This window comes from Lissotriton vulgaris, chromosome 11 (assembly GCF_964263255.1).
Source record: "Lissotriton vulgaris chromosome 11, aLisVul1.2, whole genome shotgun sequence".
In the NCBI taxonomy this organism is placed as follows: Eukaryota; Metazoa; Chordata; class Amphibia; order Caudata; family Salamandridae; genus Lissotriton; species Lissotriton vulgaris.
Genome location: NC_141699.1, coordinates 957,336,400 through 957,352,383, shown reverse-complemented (window position 1 = coordinate 957,352,383; position 15,984 = coordinate 957,336,400). Strand labels below are relative to the sequence as shown.

At 43.4% G+C, this 15,984-nt stretch overlaps 1 protein-coding gene across 1 annotated transcript in view; it reads left to right on the top strand.

The window, feature by feature from the left end:
- Positions 1-3,240: 3,240 nt before the first annotated feature.
- The window catches only part of PLCH1 (phospholipase C eta 1), an 897,070-nt gene continuing 884,326 nt past the window's right edge, over positions 3,241-15,984 (top strand). Inside the window, exon 1 of the mRNA XM_086944121.1 lies at positions 3,241-3,403. The gene's annotated coding sequence lies outside the window, so the exon portion shown is untranslated. The remainder of the gene's footprint in view (positions 3,404-15,984) is intronic.

Sequence of the window (15,984 nt, the reverse complement as noted above, 5' to 3'; positions counted from 1 at the left end):
ACCTGTGTGTCTTAACCTGTAGCCTGGCACCTTTCATGGATTAGGTATGTAAACAAACCCAAGCCTGGGAAAATCGCTCGTCCTTGGATCAACTGCACCAGTTTGATTTGGACGCCTTTAGAAACTGCTTGCTCTAAAGAGCTTTTCTTCCCTTGTATGCTTTCGTTTTTTTATGTTAAAATACAATGACAGCCTTTGCTAAGTGTGTGTGGTGTAACCTGCCTAAAAAGACGGTGCCATTGGATGACATGAGTGTGCACCCTCCCCGTGTATTTGAATCTGTAAAAGTTAGGACTCAGTCCGAAAAAAAAGTTACTACAGGTGTCCCCATTCCCTGCACTTTACAGACCTTGCTTCCTTCTCTGCCTGTGTCTTTTGTCAGCCGAACAACTCACAAAGCCCGTCGTCTACAATTACTTTTGGGATAGAGTTTCTATATTGAGGCCCACAATGCCTCGCTCTGGACTTGCAAATGCCCTTGCATAGTTAAATGACAAAAAGCTGCCTGTTGCTATGGCGCTGGCCAATCAGCAGGAGGCGCCAGATCAAAGGGTGAAATCCAAGCCGCAGCTTCCAGGAGGAGGTCAGACCTCTGGTTTCGCGAGTTAGGGCTGGTGATAACTCAAGCAGACTTATTCGTAAAACACGGGCAGGTGCGCGTGATAAACACCCGCATCACGCGGAGTCTCGCGAAATGATACCATTGCATCACTACGGTCATTTATAAAGAGCGCCCTCGCGAATAATGCCCGTTTGCCCACCCTCGCGAATAATGCCCGTTTGCCCAATTAGTTGCGTTGCTGCTTCGTGGCACACGGAGGACGCACAATATTGTTGTCTTGCCAACATGTGACAACTCTAATCAGGAAGAGGTCTAGGACAGCTGACACCAGAAGAGGCTTGGACGCGCTGACTGAAACCGCTCATTATCCTCAAAAATATTGAGGGCATTAGACGATGAAAAACAGGCACATTCGTGGTTTCCTCTTAAAAATATTTTATTGTTCTGAATATTGGCGAGCCTGGTGTGGTGTGCCAAAGTCTAATTTAGCAATGACATATTTAAACAGTAGAGGCGTGGTCAGCAGATTAAAGTTTCTATCAAACTTTGAGCATGCAAACAATTGTGCGTGTTCAAGGAGCGAGCGAGGACCAGGTTTAATGCTGAAAGACCCGGACAGGATTGCAGGACTGGAGCAGGTGTCCTATTGTTTAAGTGGCAGCAGCCTGGGGCCGGATAGATCAGGTGTCTGTCTGTCTCTACGCTTTCGTGTCAATGCACAGTATTCTGTAGGAGTGATTCGTGATAGACGCATTCTAGGAGTATATATATACTTTTTTTTACAGTACCGTTTGTGGTATATGTGTTTCTGATTTCTAGCCAGGGCATTGATATTATGTGGATTTGCCGCATAAATCCAGTCGCCATTGTTGCAAGAAAAGGCACATTATATGGCATAAGGCGGCACATTGTGTTACTATAATCTCGCGTGGCTGCCTTTGTAACAACCAGCAGTATTGTCTGGGCAGAAGTTTCAGTTCATTGCTATACATTCGGTTCATAATTTTGCCAATCTGCTACTAAAAGATGACCAGTTAACCTTTGAAGTGGCATCTCGAGTTTCAGTAACTTTTGAATCGATTGAGCTAGAGACGATGCTTGTCGAAAATGATAATTGTACCTCAGAATGTGGCAAATCCATAATTATGCTGAAAACGCCGCATTTTCATTACCGCATAATTACTACAACCCTGATAATTGCTGCTAGTAGCAAATGGGGTCGGTTTCGCTATGCAGCAAAGTTGTGCCTGTTTTTCTAAACGGTTAAATGCCCCACCCCCTTCTCCTTTTAGTAAATGTGCAATTGATGTGTAGCGCCCAATGTCGGAATTTTGCAATATATAAGCGCTAACAGATTGGCCAGATAAAGGAACTAGGTGCAGAAAATAAAGTGATTTGTCCAAGATCATATAATATAGTCTGTGTGTCGGGGTTATGACGGTGCTCTTTCAGTTCCATCTAATATGTTAATATTATTTGTATTTATAATTTTTTATGTGCGACTTTACCTGTCCGGGTTTCGGGATGCCGATTCTGTGTAGCGCTCGATTGCTGCGCCACTTCTAAGCACTGTGGTTAACAGGTGTTAATACTACCCAGTGTCTTAGTACTCAGGATGTCGACCTTTGAAGGCTGAAAGGGTTAGTTGGCCCTTTCAGGGTTTGACCCCGTGCGCTGCAACACCAGCTGTCGCCAGTGAACCCTTAAGGGGCGGTAACAGATGGGAAGCTACACCGAAAAGGGCATCCGCTTTTAAGTAATTTAGCCGTCAAAACACACGCCTAGGGAACTAGCAGACAATTGGGGGGCGACACTTGTACTTTCTGCTGGTCTCCTGGGACGCAGCCCGTCAATCTAATGTGAACACAGGACAGGCTGAAAAATACGACCTGAAATGATGACGCACTGTATTTGAGCGCGCCTTTTTTTGCACTTCACAGCCGCAGGGGCTTGTGAATGGGCAAATGGCAGATGTATGAGGAGACAGGAGGGAGCAGCGGGGGTCGAGGGCAGATTGGTAGGCCCAGAGAAAGAACAAGGAGAGCAGCAAACGAGATGGTGAGGGCATGGCCCCAACGAAGCTCTGAAGTAGATGATACATATTTAATTTAAGTGACAGAGGAGGCACATTTTTCGTGTTCAACAAAATCAACGATTCTGCAGGCCACCCATGCCATTCAACATCTCGCCGCCCCCCCTCCCCCCAAAAGTATATTTTCTCCGCATACAGTGGTAATGAAAGAAATGTAATAATTAAACAGAATCCAAAGGGAGATAAAATCTCGCTGTATATGCGTTCCCTTAAAATAACCCCGTCTGTTTCACGTGTAACGGGAAAGGCTATGTTCGGGATTTATTTCTCGTGTAGAGTTGCAAAAAACGATTTCCGCACCAAACCCACCTCAACCTACAAGAGCTAGCGTCAGCGTCAGCGACAGGCACGTTGTTGGCAAGAAAATAAAAAGAAAGTATTAGCAGACAAATAGCTATAAATCTTGCACTAGCCCCACACAGAGTGCGAGGATTTGCCAAATGCCCGTGGAGCTGCCCTTGAACAGCATTGCGGGGGGCACTCTTGGTTTGGGAAGAGCAGGGGGCGGGGAGGCCCCGGTCAGCCAGCTGCGTCGTCCTGGCTCCATTCCCGAGAGTCCAGTGCCGGGATTTGCGCGCCGCCCGCCGCTCGGTGTGTTTGAATGTGGAGACAGGTTGTGGCGGTAGATTATTGTGTCCACGTTATGCCCCGGCTCCGCACATTCTGCAGCCACCTGCAAACACTCACTGGCCAGCTGGAGTTTTGTGTTGCCAACACATGGGAAGCGGGTCATCCGATGACGGCTGAAGGTAAGGAAGGAACGGGGCTGGGGGAGGGGGTGGTCACCGGGTCTGGAGCTTGACGGACACGGCGCTGGACGCTGTCAGTGAGGGGGTGCGAACCCTACTTTAGAGACACCGGCTTTGTACAGTGTGCTCGCTCCTGTGGTGTTAGACAGAACTTGCTGCGGGGACTGCTTTGTAATAAAATAGCGCCTTTTCCCCTCAAGTTACTCAAACTGCACTGAGTTGGGTGGCCACTGGTTTAGTTTCTCTTTGCCACGTCTTTTGTTTCGGACGGAGGCGAGTAGGCATCTTTGAGTTTGCTAAAAACTCCCCTCCATGTTTATAAAGGCAGTCTTCCTACTTAAGTGCCACATTTCTACTTTCGGTGAACACTTCCATCTTTTCCCTTCTGCCTCACAAAATGCCCCTCAGTGCAACGGAAGTAAATTCAGAATCGCACGGAGTTCCCAGCCATCTTGCCCGCTCCCCCCTTACGTTTTATTTCTACAGGTGAATTATTTCCCTCAGACACCTGTCTGGTGCTGAAGATATATATTCAAATATGGAGCTAGCTGGTCACGTGCTGCGGTGTTCATAACTCTCAGGCAGGCGGCAGAGAGAAGCGTGCCCTCTGCCTGCACCTTTGCCAGCCCCGCTCCCTCCCTCCTTGGAGTCTCGGACGGCCCTTTGTGTCTCTGGCTCTCGTCATGTGACCTCTCTCCTCACAGACAGACAGCAGCCCTCCCCCGGCCCTCCAGAGTTGTTTGCAGTGGGGTGGGTGACTCCAACTAGAGCCGAACACACATTTCACAACTTCTCAAGGCGCTTGTTTCATTGAACCTACACACTCATGCCCTTGCTTTGGACTTTATCGTCTCTGCCCAGGCGAACAGGCTTTTGTTTCTCTCAGTATGAGTTGCCCGGATTAAACCGCTCCTATGTTTTTTTAATTTAATTTTTTTGTTGTTGCTATCTTTCCTGCGCCTGCCCGGTGTTACTCTTTCATAACAACGCATTTTCAGCTCTGTGCGCGACAAATACTGTGTCCTCTGCGATTTTCTTTGAAGAACTCTCATGAGAAAGAAATAACTACTTGTGATTGCTAAACACACAGTGTTAATGTTTACTTATGGGGTTTGACTAGGAATCCAATTACCTGGCTCGCTCTTTATTAGTATTTGGCAGGGAAATGCAGCTGTCAACCACGTGTTGGTCCTACCAGGGCTTTTAGTGTTTTTTAAAGGAGTTATTTCTTCGCTTATTTCTCACATCAGCACATTATTGAAGTTCACTTTATCCTATGGTATTCCCTTATTCTCATCCACGCATTTTCCAGAGCTGTTTGGGCATAAACTACAGTTAGCAGTCCCCACTCCTCATCAGACAATGACCGGTAACAAACTATGCATACACTTTCAACAAATGAACCCTTTTTTTCCGGATACAGTATCCTATGTTGTCGACTTTTGTAACTGCTGTTCACCAGCGGGTTCCTGTATACTACAGTATAGTGTTTTGGACAGCCAGCAAGGGTACATCAATTCCATGTCACCTGTGTATGTGTCACACTGTTTACTCACCTCCCCAGCTTGCTGGCACTTTAGTCTTGTTTCTCTTGCTTCGGTGATGGGACTTTTTTGTTGTCACTGTACACACAAACGCGTGGTATAATACAAGGAAATGCACACAGGGAAGTACACCGCGTGAATCTGAGCAAATTTGAAGACTTCTCCCATAGTACGCGATTCAAGCTTTAAATCTGTGGACATAGGGGCAGATCTACAAGAAACTAACGCAGCGCGCTGTCGCAAGTCGTTTTGCTGTGCCGCGCTGCGTTCGTTACGAAGCACAGGGATGCAACATATTTACAACAATATGTCACATCTCTGTGCTTCCCCCTGCGCTAGCGCACAAGCTGCTGCTATGCGCCGGCACCCTTGCACCATGGTGCAAGGATGCCTGTGTTGTGGGGAGATTGATTTTGTGCAGGAAGGGGCCCCTTCCTGCACAAAATCAATCAATTGAGGTGATTGCCTCTTCCAATGTGTGCTGTAGAATGCAGCACGCACGGAAATAAGAAACAAACAATGAGAAATGAAAATATTTCTCCTCGTTGCACCTCTCTACGCCACCCTTAGGGTGGGGTAGCATTCTGACGCATTTCCAGATTGACGATTTCTCGTAAATCTGGAAATGCATCAGTGGACATGCGTGTTGCGTGGTAACACCCACAGCAACACCCAGGTCACGCCCCTAACACGCAAAGGGTTGCATGAACAGGGGCGATATTCACAAGCACAGGTTCAGTCACCGCAGGGTGACTTTACCTGTTCTTGTAAATATCATTGAGCGGGCTGTGTCACCGGTGCGTCACGCAATGTGATGCAACGCCGGTGCAAGGGGCTTGTAAATCTGCCCCATAGTGTTTGAAATGTCCCTTTCTGGGTCATCTTCCTGACCCGCATTTTAGGTGGCTGCACAACTGTGTTCTTCACCCCGCTAATCAGTGGTAAAGTGCTTGTGCTCCTCTTTTAAGCATGATGAAATTGGTATACACCTTATTGGCTCATTTCATTTACCTATAAGTTCCTAGTACATGCAACAAAGTGTACCCAGGGCCTGTAATTTAAATGTCAATAGGGGGCTGTAGGACCCTTTGTGCCAGCCACAAAAGTGATAGAGTAAATCGTACATACACCAAGTGCAAAGGCCGCCAGATATTTCAAATATATATCTGAATACCAAGTCTCTCAGGAATATTTAAAATATTTAAAAAAAGACCCAAGATTAGGTAAGAATAATGACTCACGCACTACAACAGCCATATATTCCACTTCCATGGGTCTTTACCATGTGGGAGTCTGAGTTTTGGTGGTGAAACCCCGAAACTGGTCCTAGGATGCTTGGTTCCAGTCCAGGGATGACCTGGCCTGGCAGTTTGGGCTGGACTGTTCCATTGGGTGCAGGGTCAAGACTGATTTGCATATAGCTGGGTTCAGCCTGGAATAGCATGGTAAGCAAAAAAAATATGGATTTAGGCCCAGATCCCTGTACTGGGGTGAATGTATGACATTGTTCTGCATTCTGTCCATCAATTGTTCTTTTTGCAGGAGTCTGAGTTTATGCCCTAAAAAACATTCCCAAGCATGCTGTGCAATGTATTTTTGTGGAGATGGTGTCACAGTATTGTACACTAGCGTGTGCATGGTTTGTAGATAACACGAGTGGGGTGGAGTGCCCACAACAGTTGTTGTACTTCTATGAGTATGGTTCATATTTGATTGTTTTTTTCTTCTTATGGATGACACACAGGTCTACAAGAATCACAGGTAAGAGAGCATTATGCCTCCTTATTACCATTATTTCCCTGCACAGGGTAGGCGGGGAGGTCTAGGTGCCCTGAAGTAAGACAAAGTGACCCTTAGGGCATAATAAATTCAGCTGAAATATTTTCTACCTATGACCATTTTTTAAATTTAAACCGGACATCCGTTCTTTGTCCAGAAATTTCAAATATATAAGAGCTCCCATGAAATTGTTGAACCCACCCTAGTGGTATTTTACCAACTAGGGTGAGAAAACAACGCTGTTGATGAAGCATCCCACCATTTGGTGGGTGAGGCGGTTTTCTTAATATTTTAAATATTTCTGATAGACATAGCATTCAGATGCATATAAAAAAAATCTGGAGGCCTTTGCCCTCCTCGTGTATGTTTGACTAAAATGGAAGGATGTGCATGGGCCTTACTACCTCGCGCTCTCTAGAAATTGTGTTAGTACAGAGTAAATAATTCCTCCAGGCCTATCACTGTTGCGTGGGTGTGCAGTTTTAAACTGCCATTTTGGCCTGTAATACCCATTTGATGGGCCTAAACCTTTCTTTTAAATACTAAAAGTCAACCCTGAGGTATGTCATAGTGTCCATAGGTAAGGGTGCATGGTATGTAAAAGTAGGAAATGTAGAAGCTTAATATTCCTCATGCCCTTACATTGAAAACGCATACATTTATTTTCACTGTAGCAAGGCTGGATGCTTCTGCTAGGGAAACAGTGAATTACATTATAACACCTTATAATGCTCATTTTGAAATGGAAACAGCTAGTGAAATATTTAATGGATTCTTTTTAATAATTAACACCAAATTCAATGGTAAAGTAAAATTTTGTCTATTTAGGAAATGTACATTTTTCCTGCCTAAAACCTTCCGAGGCCTTTCTGTAAGTATTCAAACATCACCTGGCAGCTGGATGGGTGCATTGGGGTGAGGTGTGGCCTGGGGGCTGTGCCCAGACTGTTGGGACACTTCAAACGGTCCTCCTCTGTCACAGGCAGATGTAGCTCACACCTGGACCTACCTCTGCTTTTGTACTTCTAGTCAGCGAGGCACCAAACCTGAGTGGGAGGTAGAGTTGTCTCAGAAATGGTTTAGTGACTGCCTTGGTGGTGCTGTGAGCACCCTCTTTGACTTTACAGTGTCAAATCCTGCTTGAATGTCACATCCCGCTTAACAGGTCTGCTGTGGCTGTACATATAAAATCAAGGCACACTTCAAAGGAGGTAACAGAAAACCAAAACAATTTGTGTGTATCACTGTTTGGTTTTGTTGAAAGGTCAGCTTTGTTTTACCAGGCAAAAGTTTCTCAATATATTGGGGATAATGAGATTGACTAAGACTGGATTTTAGTGTTAGATTATGGAGGACACTAGGATTACCATTCTACACTCTACATACTCACTCACTCACTCACTCACTCTCGGTGACCATCGACTTTGGCCATCTTGAAAAATCGCAAAGTGTGTACGGTTAGTTGTGAGGACTTTCCTTCTTAGTTAGGGTGTTCCCAAGGGGTCTTCCTATTCACTAGCTCATGTAAGGAATACATGTGGCACTTCCAGGCACCCACTTCAGAACACTCCTGAACCTGAGAAAGTCAGAAAAGGATTGATCCTAATGTCTACAACCCGAGAAGAGGACTGGACCTACCCTCTCTCTTGTACCTAGGATAAAGAAGTGGACCCCAAATGTTATAAGGCCGACCTGTTCAAGGTACACGCTACAAGGATACGCATGCTCAGGGATACAATAAGCTACAAGAGAATTTGTTTTGCAACTGCCCAGCTGATCATTGGAAACTGGACCTAAATTGCACTCTGCCAGCTAACCTGTGAGTCTCTACCTGCCTCCTCTGAGGTCTTCAGGGCTGTGGTAGATTGAAACTTAAAGGACTAAAGTCGGATGGTAAAATCTTTGACCAGGACAAATCAAATTGGAGTATGTGACCCTCTGTTGCAGTCAGCGTCCAATTGCACCTACGTCCTGTTCTACTGTGAACTTTTTCGATCATTGAACTTTTCTCTTCTTGGCTCTTTGTCTACTTACAATTTTAGAAATGTATATCTCTGGTTCCTCTTTTTCCCATTTTGGTACGATATTGTTTATGCATTTATACTCTATTTTTCTAATTTGTTTTGGGGATTTCTCTTTTTGAACTGCAAATATACTGTGCACATTGCCTTTAAGTTAAGTCTGGCTGCTGTGTGCCATAGCTACAGGTGGTTGTGCTCATGTTTATTTTGTGACTTTACCGTAAGAAAATTCTGTGGTTATTACTTGAAGTGGGCACTTACCCCCCCCCCCCCCCCCATCAACTAATATCTACATTTCTTAGTAGGCATTGAGCCCATCTTTAGTCAATCTACTTTACTGAGGCAGAGTTTGTGGCAGGCGTGCAGGTGAGGTGACCCTGGTGTATACCTGGAGTTGGGCAGAAGTTCATAGTATCTAATCAATCTCTGCCTCTTATTCTAGATCGTACCAAATGGAAGCAGAAAGAAAGAACCCCTTTATCATTCCGAGGCAGAGAACATAGATGTAACACATGGTGGTAGAGAATATATTTTAGTGGGACACTGCCCATAGCTCCCTCCTGACCCCTTATGGGGCCTCTAAGAGTAGCTTCTCATATTTTCCTTCTTTAATTAAGAAGCACAAAGGCTGAACCCCAAAGTCAGTGAAGGCATTAGGTTAAAAAATCTAGCAGACTGAGATGGGAAGAAATCAACACTTTGCAATAGCCTGAAAGTCCAAAGAAATTCACGAAGTCTCTGTAGAAAGAAGGGCAGAAGTATGCATGGACCCAGAGAGAAACGGAAGTGATGGGCGGCACAGACTATAATGAACTCCACTGTGGGATGAAATTGTACAAGATTCAGAGAGTTTCCCGGTGAAGGTACATCTTCAAGAGTGGTTGTTAAGTGAACACTACACCTACGGTAACCGAGAAGAAAACTTCCACACTTGTGCTCCAGAGCGACACCAATAATTGATCCGGGATCAATACTCAATAACCTCATACTTCAATGGCCCATACCCATTCATCCAGAATCCCTGATGCGCTGGGGACAATTTATATGTACGGTCAATTCTTTCCTTTCATAGGTTCAAATGAGACCTCTTTGACATAAGTAACCTTTACATCAACTTTCCTTCCACTTGGTCAATGGACCAAATAGTGGAATAGTTGATGGGGAAAAAAGTCTGGGTGAGATATACCAGGCAAGAACTGCTAAGATACAGAAAAAGTGACTTAGAGCAAATATCTAAGTCACTGAATACTATACCATGCTTGATACTTGAAGGCCCCTACACCTGTAGAGCATGCTGCTTTCAAAGCATGAAACCTGCTACATACAGCTTTGAAGGAACATTGGGTGGAAGTAACGGCCAAAGGTGCTACCTAGACCACACGGACACCCCCACGCCCGACCTCCTTGGAATCTCAAAACTGGAACTGCTTATTATGCAACGTGAGATCTCTACAAAAAAATTCTACAGAAATATGGGATCTGCTCTCCTCTAAACTCCCTGACATTGGGTTCCTAACGGAAACCTGGATAAAACCCAGCTCAAATCCATCTATTGCTGTGGCCCTCCCTGAAGGATATCGAATCCAAATATTGGACAGAGTCCAGAACGGGGGGAGGGGGGCATTGCTATTATTCATAAAGAGCCCATTAAAGTGTCTATACTCGACCAACTTAGCAGTGACACTTTGGAAATCTTGGTTTCAGAATTGATCTGCTCCACCAACATAGTTGGAAGTGTGCTCTGATCTATTGACCTCTGGGGCCGCTCTCCAACTTTTCGCTTCAATTGATGTAATTTATCATACCACTTGTGATTTTTACTAGAGACTTTGTGCTTCTATGAGATTTTAATATCTACAGTTAAAATTCCACTAACAAAGATACAGCTGGCTTTCTGGCAGATCTAACCTCATTGGAATTGAACAAGATCAATAGTGGACCAACTCACTTAGCGGGACACACGTTAGATATTATATTCTTTAACTCCCCTAATATTATCTGAGGTGCCACTTCTCCACTTACCTGGACAGATCACTCACTTGTAGAGTGCCATATTAAAGGCCCGGGAAAATCTAACACTCCTCGTAACCAACCCTACCAGGTGGCGTCGACAATCGTTCAAACTTGCGCCGGAGGATTTTGAATTTTTTTTTTTTTACCTCTCATAACTCCGAAACAGGTAATGTGGCGTAACGTCTAGCTTGTTTCAATTCTAATATTAAAACTACCATCGACCGTTTGGTCCCGTGGAAAAAATTCACTAACGTAGCCAGACGTACCCAGTCAGCCTGGTTCTCTTCTAATCTTCGAACAGAAAAGAGTAGCTGTAAAAAATGAGAACGGCTATGGCGTACATCTCATCTCCCACAGGATAAGGACATATATAAACTAGCAATGTTGCAATACCATTAAAACATTAAACACGCTTGCAGAACCTATATAGCGCAAGAAATTGCACAGCAGGGAATGCACCCAAAACCCTATACCGGATTTAAAAAACTTTTACTAATCCCAAGGCATTTGACAAAGTAGAAACTCACTTCCAAGCTATATGTGATAAATTAGCCACACATTTTACTAAAAAAAATTGAATTAATTTCTAATACAATTACAGCAGCTGGAAGCCCACAGGTTGAACCTACGACCGACCTACATGCAAGTATAGATAACGCAGAGGCTAGATACATTCGCAGCACTTAAACCCGAAAAAGTGGAGACTTTACTTAAAACAATAAAATCAGGCTCTCTGCTGGACATCATCCCTGCCAAGATCACCTCCCTGCTAGCTAAATAACTTGCTGCTCCTATCTGCTCTATTCTAAATTGTTCTTTAGAAAAGAGCACTCTCCCTGCCGCATGGAAGGCAGCACAGATAATTCCCATCCAGAAAAACTCCAAAACCCCATGGACGATCTCGCCAACTACCATCCCATTTTGTTATCACCACTCCTGAGCAAGGTCCTAGAAAAGCAAGTGAACATGCTTTTGTCTGATTTTGTCGAAGTATCTAACAGCCTTGATGCATCTCAGTCAGGCTTTCGACCCAGACACAGTACGTAGACTGCCTTGATTGAAGTTACCGATAACATCAGAATGTCCCTAGGCAACGGACAAGCGGTACTGCTGTTGTTACTTGCCTTATCGGCAGCCTTCGATACCATCTCTCAGCACACTTTGCTCAGGAGGCTTGGGGAAATCGTCATCCATGGGAGTGCTTTGAAGTGGATGACGAGGTTTCTGTCTGATAGAACTCAAACTCTAAATCTGGGCCTGTTCCGTTCCAAAACCACACAGTTGACTAAGGGAGTGCCGCAGGGCTCATGTTTGAGTCCGACACTATTCAACATTTATGTTGCCCCCTTAGCAAGACTGCTAAAGAACTTAGGCTTTGTCCCTATGTCCTATGCTGATGACATCCAGCTTCTATTCACGTTTGATAGGAACAATTCCAATGCTCAGATAACCTTTGCAGAGGGCATTCGCTCCATTGAAAGATGGATTCAAAATAAATTTCTTCAGCTTAATGCAGGAAAAACTGAGATAATACAGTTTGGCGAGTCAATGTTGAGGTGGTCTCCGGGGTGGTAGCCCTAGGAAATGGGCACTGCATCCATGCCTAAATTAGTGGAAAAAAACTTGGGGATCTGCTTGGACCAAAAGTTGACAATGAAAGAGCACACATCTACGGTAGGGTCATGTTTTTATGTGTTGGGGCTTCTAAGGAAGGTATTTTCCTTTCTGCCTCTACACACGCGAAAAATTCTCATCCAGGCGTTAGTGTTAAGCCAGCTAGATTACTGCAACTCTCTGATGATTTCAGCAAATGAAGCATCTTTGAATAGGCTGCAAGTAGTTCAGAACACTGAGGCCGGTTCGGTAGCCAATTGCCCCCGCAAACTTCTTCTTTGACCCTTTTGCAACAGTTACACTTGCTGCCAATGCGAATTCAGTTTGATTAGTTGTATTGTGCACAGATCCTTGAATGGTAAATACCTAAGCTACTTAACAAAGAAATTGACTAACTACCTGTCGACCCGATCCCTCAGCTCAGGATCCAAATCTCTCCTTGCCACTCCTCGTTATAAGAAAGAGCGCCTGGGAGGGAAAGCTTTCTCCTATGTGGTGACAACCAGTGCACCTCCGACTCTGTCAGGATTACCCACAGTTTAGAAAACACCTTAAAACCCTGCTGTTCTAACTCTTTCTATATGTGACTGGTAGCAGCAATCCGACAGCACTGAGATACCCCTGAGAGGGTGATTCAGGTGCTCTATAAGAAATCAAATAATACTAATTACCAATTATTTTAGTCAGCTAAATAATTAAAGACTCTCGGTAAAATTAATAATTATTTTTATCTCAAATATATGGTTAAATCTCAACTTCATATGGTCATAGAATACAAACAATGAATCTCACAAAGGGAGAGAAAACATATGCAACTTCAAATGAATACCAACTCATCAAAATAAGCAACAGCTTTATGCAATGAAGAGGTGGATAGATTAAGAGACAAAAGTTTCAGCAAAATCATATGCGAAACAAAATACACCTAGCGGAGTGGATAGATGAAGAGACAATAGTTTCATCTAACCCAATACATATACCATATATATGACGGAGTGGGTAAAGAGACAAAAGTTTCAGAGACAAAATACATTTTTAAGTAGATTTTGAAGAACAAGACAAACTAAATACAAACATCTGTAGAAAACCACCCCCTTGGCCTAGGTGAGGATGGGGGTTCCCGGAAATAGAATCAGGGAACAAAGATTAAAAGGACAGGAGAAGGACAGGTCAGGAACAGCTGGGACTCTCTGCAAACCGATGGACAGAGACGGAGCCCCCCTCTTTCTCTCCTGCCAGCCTACGCGTAAACCACACCCCTAAAGACACCCCAATTGTGCCCTAAAACCTACATGTCCGTTCCTCATTTGTTGCAAACTTTCATGTAACTGGCAAGTGGATTGGTGGGCTTGGGAGGTGGCGTTGTCACACCAATGTGACTTTACCTATGATTCAGTTAATTTAGTGTTCTGCATCCATTCCCAGGGTTTGGTTCTTAGCTTGTTCTCACGATTTCTACACATGATACAGTTAAACAGTCTTTATTCATAAAATTTAGCATCATCCGCAGAATGATTCTCTGGTCCCATGACTGGTCACTTGGCAGTCAGTCGTCACATTGGTCTTCAACTCGTACATCTTTTCTGCTGTGCACAGCTTGTCTGTCTTGCCTCTGACAGATAGGATTCACTCCTCAGCTCACCCCTCCCGCTTTAGGCAACTTAAGAAAGATGGCACTTCAACCACCTCACTATAGTAAATGAAATATGAACATTTATTAATTATATGATAATGCAATCTTCACTGTTTACCACCCGCCATTGTATTGTTCCCCATTAGTGTTGCTTAGCATAAGCTTTGAGCAGATGCGGCATTATTTATTATTTAAAAAGCAAAATGCATCATACTGAGGCACACGCGGCCCAGTCATGCAATATTTCTCGTTTCTTTCAAAGCTCAAATGTTATTACAATTTTAACTCTTTCATATATTATTTCATGTCTATTCATGCATGCGCAAATGTGTTTATGTTGAGTCTACGTTAGTCTTCTATTACTACTTACTGTTAGTACGTATTATGGGGGTGTTAATTCAAGCAAGTTTCTTTTTGCGAACCCCTGCTCCATCAATCCCCCCTCTGATGGCTTTCAGGAGCCATCATAAAATACCTACCATACGAGAACAATCTTTATTATTTAAAACTCAGTACTCTTCTCTCTTTTTTTTCTGCACCCTCGTCTAAATCTTTCATCATAATATTCTCCTTTTTATATCTTCTAATTCTATCTCTTCTTTCTTTCCCTTTCTTGCTCTTTGTTGATTCTTTAATTCTGTCACTTCTTTTCTTCCACTCTTAAACTTACAACACTTATATTATGATATTATCACTAAAACTACAGTGGCTACTGAAACAATTGGCATTATTATTTTTCCCAATAAACTACTTCCAAAAGTAGAAAAACATTTACTTACAGAGGATAAACTCTTACCAAGTCTCTCCCAAACACCATCAACCTCCAGTTGAGTCAAATCTTCATGTAATTTTGTAATATTCTTTATAAATCCCTCAATCCCTTTACTATTGTCAGGGATATAGGTGCAGCAGTGTTGAATTTTCAACATGCCGCAGAATCCACCCTCTTTTGCCAATGAGATATCCAGGGCAAGTCGATTTTGCAAAACCATTGATCTCATTGCAACCATTTCCTTGTCAATCATCAAGATCCCACTAGCAGTATCTGACGATAAACTATGAACCACTGTGGACAATTTTTGAATTTTGTGTGAATTCAGAACGACTCCAACTGAGGGTATCAGTGCACCAAAAATATCACCTACTATTTCTGAGAAACTTGCTCTCTCGTTACATGTTAGTCCTTGTTTTACTTCGTTCAGTTTGTGATTGTTTCGGTCCATGTGATAGACCTTAGGAAAGACAATAGCAAAATAACAACTACCATACCAATGTGCAGGCAACCTATAATAGGCCTACTTACCAGACACATAATATACTCCTGGAAAGACAGGATCAATTCCACCCTTCAATCCTCAATCTCCAATCTCCAGTAATTTGGAAAGTATGCTCACATTCACTAGAACCAATGAAATCATTGTTATAGTTCACCAAAACATTTTTCCCTTTTGAGACGGGTTTAATGACATTGCAGAGTATATCTTGCCTTTCTCATAATTTCCTTCCCTAAAAGCCCATGGTGGTACCCGTGACTTCTGTTCTGCAGCTTTCTTTTAGAACTCTCTCTTCTATCCTTTCCCATTTCTATGAAAATCTTTTCCCCAACCCGCAAACTGCAAGTCAGGTTGTTTTTAATAAGCATATTCCATATCTAAAGTTTTAGTGATATGAAAGCATTCTCGCATAGAACATGCAGTCTTACTACTTAAAACTTTATTCAGTTCTTTAATAACAGGTATTTCTGAAAATACTAAATCTATATTGGAAAGGTGGTATTCGAGCTTCCCCGTCACGTAGAATAGGCTTGTTAGTATACTGCAAGTCACACCAAATGTTAAAGGGAGGTGGTGATAGGTCACTCCCTCTGAGACAGACAAAGGTAATTGCATGCACACATAACAGTTACTCACGTTCATTGTGTTAATGTAATCATAAAGCAATTTAATAAAGACATTTAACAATAAATCACTAATTGAT